General features: G+C 41.2%; 1 long non-coding RNA gene across 1 annotated transcript in view; it reads right to left on the bottom strand.

Moving 5' to 3' along the window:
* Positions 1-1,476: 1,476 nt before the first annotated feature.
* Positions 1,477-6,000, bottom strand: part of LOC114641145 (uncharacterized) — a 37,479-nt gene continuing 32,955 nt past the window's right edge. Inside the window, exon 5 of the long non-coding RNA XR_007934686.1 lies at positions 1,477-1,922. This is a non-coding gene — a long non-coding RNA (uncharacterized LOC114641145). The remainder of the gene's footprint in view (positions 1,923-6,000) is intronic.

The following is a 6,000-nucleotide window of genomic DNA, read 5'->3' as shown; positions in this document are numbered from 1 at the left end:
TTGGATGGAGGTGCTATCCCTTTGTGACAGACACAGGTGTCATGAGACAGTGTCAACGCAGCACTTCCCAGTAATCTTGGCTTTATATTTCAGGAGGGAGCCATAGACTGGCCAACCCTGACAGCCTCCCTTGGAGCAGCCCTCTTGGGAATGGGTGACTTGCCCTACAAGACTCAGCTGAGAGAGGGGCACTGTGAGGGATGGCCCATGTTATTACCTGTCCAGGATGCCCTCGTAATGGAAGAAATGGGGGAGAGAGTGTGCACAGGGCATTATCCCCCCCAGAGTGCTAGATGGCTGCGTCATTGTCTCAAATTTCCACAGGGCAGCATGGGACTTGGCGTTCTTCAACTCAGCCCTGTGGGCTACTGTGGGTGCCACCAAGGGGTGCTGCAGGGACTGGGGAACCCTACTTTGTGGTGTCTCCAACCTCACCCAGAAGTGCATTTGGAGCATGTATATAGAAGACCAGAAGTACTCTCAGGTGGAAGATAAAAGGAGTTGCCTTCCTCACATGGATGAGCCAGAGTCGGGTGGCAGGTGGACCAAGCTTGCATGGAGGAGTGGAGGAGGCAGTGACCAGAGAGACATGGAGAAAAGAGTTGCTTTATTGTGCTATACACTGCTTATTGCATATACTTGTGGCTGTGGTGGAGGGAAACACTTATCTTAAAGAGTTTACCATGAATAAAAGTCTCTTTGGGCTTTTACCTTGTGTCCGTGCCTGTTTGTGTTGGGCATTTGGCGAGCTGGAGCACCTCCTGGTGCCTCATCTATCTATCTATCTATCTATCTATCTATCTATCTATCTATCTATCTATCTATCTATCTATCTATCTATCTATCTATCTATCTATCTATCTATCTATCTATCTATCTATCATATAGTGCCTTTCACATCTATCTATCCTTCAAGTAGTGCCTTTCACATCCATCCATCCATCCATCCATCACATAGCACCTTTCACATCTATCTATCTATGTATTATATAGTGCCTTTCATCTATTTATCTATCTACTGTATCTTATAGTGCCTTTCTTGTCTTTCTATTATATATTGCTATTCTTGTCTATGTATCTTATAGTGTCTTTCACATATATAACTATTTATTATACAGTGCCTTTCACATGTCTATTTATCTATCGATCTATTATATAGTGCTGTTCATATTTATCTGTCAACCTGTCTATCCAATGTTTAGTGCCCACTATGCAATATCTATCCATGATATGTTTTCAGGTGCTGCCTAGCTCAGAAAAGCGCTAATCAATTTTGTCTAAAGATTCACAGTTTACATTTGATATATCCTTAAGTATTTGAAATAAAACTGTCCAATTGCTTTTTTAAACTTATTTTATTGCTCTTGTCAGATGTTATGATCCATGCATCTCTGGACTCTGGAGCTGCCAGAATGAATACATTTTTTCCATTTCCAAGTACTATTTAATGGCCTAATAATCTGTAACGATTAAGTGCCCTGACCATTATTCAGTAAACTTGATTATATTTGTCATCTTACAAGGTGAGACGGTCATCCCCCTTAATTCAGCTCAATACAAATTTGACTGTTACAGTATTACATTGCAAAAAGAAAAGAAAAAAAAATCACACTTGGTAGTTCATGATAGAAAACATATTTTTTAATAATGCAGTGGTCATCTGTGAAGTAAACCAACAAGGCATATATGTGTTTATTTTTTTTGCATTTTACCAAATAAAGCAGTTGGTTTCTTGCCAGTATTCAGACACACTTGCAGTGTGAGGCAGCCTAAGTTTAAAAGCACCGCCGATTCAGAATATGAAAGTCCATTTTAAAGTTCTATTTTCTTAATTGGACTTCAGCATACACCGTGTGTTTATTCATTTGCCCTCTCCGTTGTTGATTTTCCATGGTACTCACTTCTGCATAATGCAGGTCATTCTGGATAGGAGACAAAAATAGTAATTCATACAGTCATTTCATTAATAAATCAGCAAATGTTTGTTTACTGTAACACCTTACCCTTTAAGGTGGCAACATCAGGACTAGCTTTACCAAAAGAATCAAGTTACAAAATGAACTCATGGCTTAACTTTCAGGTGTGTTCAAGGCCTGTGCAGGCACTGTAGCCCTCAATGGACTGAGGTCAGGAGGTTGGTTTCAGAACCTTGCAATCCATTTCAGAGTTTTGAAAGCCAAAGGCTGTCTTCACCAGGATTGGGTAAATGGCTGAAAACAGACCTGGACAGAACTCCAGTCCATCACAGGGACCACTCACTCTTTCTCTCTCTCACACACACCACAATTTGCAATTACCAATTAACATAACCTAAAAAACCTTTATAATATATTCTTCCTTTGCTCGAGTATATCTGGCTGTAGTAATTCTCATGAAATCAGTTTTGCACAGCTATTCAGTTATGGCAAATATTAGTAAATAACAGAAGTGAAAAGCCAATTTTATTACAGTGACAGAACATTATGGGTGAATGTGGCACTCTGGATGGGTGACAAGAAAACTTGTGTAGCATATACTGTATGCCTACACATAAAGCCCATCCTCATTTGTTTAAGGCCTGCTCTATATCATCATCATTAGAGAGGGACTGGGGTACACTAAAAAAACTTTCACAAATGAATGTAGAGTAGAGGACTGCACACAGTGGTTGAAGTGGAAACAAATAAATGGCAGTGTTTCTGTATGGTTCTTCATTGTCATGATGCTGTTCAAATCCAGAACAAGTTCTTAATCAACATTTCCCCCTCATGAGTTTTGATCACACTATTGTACATATATAGCATCTTACTGGGTTATGGAGGGGGAATCCCCCTTGTAGTTTTATATACACAGTTCTAAATCTATTATGAGGATGTTTGTTTTGGTGGAGCAATGTTTTATTAAATGGGCAGCATGTTAAAACTGAGACATTCTGATATTCTTCAGTTATTCATCAGGATGCATTGCCTAAAATCAGAACTGTCGATGTCATCCAGACGTTTGGTTACCCTGGGAAATAACAGTGACAGTAAAAAAGTGGACCATTGCAATTTATGTAGATAATAGAGCTGTGAAGCTGGTTTAGAGTAAAGCTGATGCTGTGTAAATGCTTATTTACTCTTGTGCTTAATGTCACAGGGTACTTCATTCATATCTAGATAACATTTTGTTTTCCTTGCTTGCATTTTATACTTTTATGTTTATGAAGATTATTGAAATAACTTGTTATCAGTTAACGCATTTGTGAACTGAGGTTCTAATGCACTGGTTCTTTTGTTTGTGCTCAAGCCACTGAGAAGACTTCACAAAGCTGAAACAACCTGCTAATTGAGAGGTTTCTGCATGCACCCAACTGGGCTTGCAGTCCCTCCCACGCAAACATTAAGCGACACCGATGTCCCACCCCATGCATGCAGTCTGTTGGGTGTTTCACTATCTTGCATTGGGGATCTGTTTGCCATCAGTAGTGGCTATTAGGCATGAAAAAGAGGGAAGTATATAAAATATACAAGTTGGCACTCAAGGTAAAATTGAAATGGTGAACTAATTTGAAGTTGCAGAGAATATATATTTTTTTTAAGATAGACAAGTTTGTAAATTTACCAATGCTTTACAATGGGACATTTTTGAATTGTAAAACTGTGTACAGAACAACGTTTTCAAGATATTGCAATGAATATTGAACCGATCTTGCCAAATTTCATTGAAGATAAGTGTACAAATTGTGCAGACAGACAATATAGCTATCACAACAGGTGCTTTGGGCATTATATACAAGAACACCTAAAAATGGATGGGCCAAACACCAGGCATTCATTACATAAAGCTGTCATTTTAGCAGTAAGATATCACAAGCCATCAAATTATTATGCGGAATGAAAAGGAGGAAACAAATCTTTTCAAAAATATAAAGTAAATATTTTCCTTCCTCAGTTGCTCTATAGCTGTGGAAAAAAAAATGAGTAATGAAAGTGCCATGAATTGCATTTCCAGTGCTTATTACGGTGACAAATTTTAACCCAGCCACAGGGGATGCACAAAACAGTGTGTTTCTTCGTGCTGGTGCCAAGACAAGATTAATGAGGAGGGATATGTCTGGAAGGGCATCTGGTATAAAATTTTGGCAGACCAACATGTGGACAACGATATAAATTTCCATGCCGGATTGGTCAAGGCCTGGGTGAGCAATGGCTGCCACCAGTACTGTTAGCCAACAGGGTGCTGGTGGAAATTGGGCTGCTGTTGGCAGAAGAAGGAGAAGAAGAGGGGGGAGACGTGTCCAGAGACAGGAGGAGAGGAGTAAGGTAAAGAGAGTGGAATAGAGGGTAGGAACTTTGAATGTTGGCAGTATGACTGGCAAGGGGAGAGAGTTAGCAGATATGATTGAGAGAAAGAAGGTTGATATATTGTGTGTGCAAGAGACTAAATGGAAGGGGAGTAAGGCCAGGTGGATCAGAGGGGGATTCAAATTGTTCTATCGTGGTGTGGATGGGAGGAGAAATGGAGTAGGAGTTATTCTGAAGGAACAGCATGTCAAGAGTGTCCTGGAGGTGACAAGAGTGTCAGACAGAGTAATGGATTATGAAGCTGGAAATTGGAGGTGTGATGATGAATGTTGTTAGTGCATATGCACCACAAGTTGGGTGTGCAATGGATGAGAAAGAAGATTTTTGGAGTGAGTTGGATGAAGTGATGAACAGTGTACTCAAGGGACAGAAAGTGGTAATAGGAGCGGATTTCAATGGGCATGTTGGTGAAGGGAATACAGGAGACGAGGAGGTGATCAGTAAGGTATGGTGTCAAGGAGAGGAATGAAGAAGGTCAGATGATAATGGATTTTGTCAAAAGGATGGACATGGCTGTGGTGAATACGTATTTTAAGAAGAGGGAGGAACATAGGGTGACATACAAGAGTGGAGGAAGATGCACACAGGTAGATTACATCCTATGCAGAAGAGTTGATCTGAAGGAGATTAAAGACTGCAAAGAGGTGGCAGGGGAAAGTGTAGTTAGGCAACATAGGATGGTGGTCTGTAGGATGACATTGGAGATCAAGAAGAGGAAGAGAATGAGGGCAGAGCCAACGATCAAATGGTGGAAGTTTAATAAGGAAGACTGCAAGGATGAGTTTAGGGTGGAGGTGAGACAGGCACTGGGTGGCAGTGAAGAGTTACCAGACAGCTGGGAAACTACAGCAGATGTAGTAAGGGTGACAGCAAGAAGGGTGTTTGGTGTGACATCTGGAAAGAGGAAGGAGGAAAAGGAAATCTGGTGGTGGAATGTGGAAATACAGGAGAGTATACAGAGGAAGATAATGGCGAAGAAGAATTGGGATAGTCAGAGAGATGAGGAAAGTAGACGAGAGTACAAGGAGATAAGGCGCAAGGTGAAGAGAGAGGTGGCGATGGTTAAAGAAAAGGCTTTATGATGAGTTGTATGAGAGGTTGGACACTAAGGAGGGAGAAAAGGACCGGTGGGCGAGACAGAGGGACCGAGCTGAGAAAGATGTGCATGGAGGTGTTTAGGAGAGATGGCAGTGGAGCTTTTAACCAGATTGTTTAATGGAATCTTGGAAAGTGAGAGGATGCCTGAGTTGTGGAGAAGAAGTGTACTGGTGCCGATATTTAAGAATAAGGAGGATGTGCAGGACTGTAGTAACTACATGGGGATAAAATTGATGAGCCACATCATGAAGTTATGGGAAAGAGTAGTGGAAGCTCGGTTAAGAAGTGAGGTGATGATTAGTGAGCAGCAGTGTGGTTTCATGCTGGAAAAGAGTACCACAATGGTGTTGATGGAGAAGTATAGAGAAGCCCAGGAGTTTCATTGCGTCTTTGTGGACCTGGAGAAAGCATATGACAGAGTGCCTCAACAGGAGCTGTGGTATTGTATGGGGAAGTTGGGTGTGGCAAACAAGTAAGTAAGACTTTTACAGTATATGTATAAGGGAAGTGTGACAGTGGTGAGGTCTGCGGTAGGAGTGACGGAGGTGGGATTACATCAGGGATCGTCTCTGAGCCC

Source organism: Erpetoichthys calabaricus, chromosome 4, assembly GCF_900747795.2.
Source record: "Erpetoichthys calabaricus chromosome 4, fErpCal1.3, whole genome shotgun sequence".
NCBI lineage: Eukaryota > Metazoa > Chordata > Cladistia > Polypteriformes > Polypteridae > Erpetoichthys > Erpetoichthys calabaricus.
This window is presented reverse-complemented; position numbering and strand designations above follow the sequence as displayed.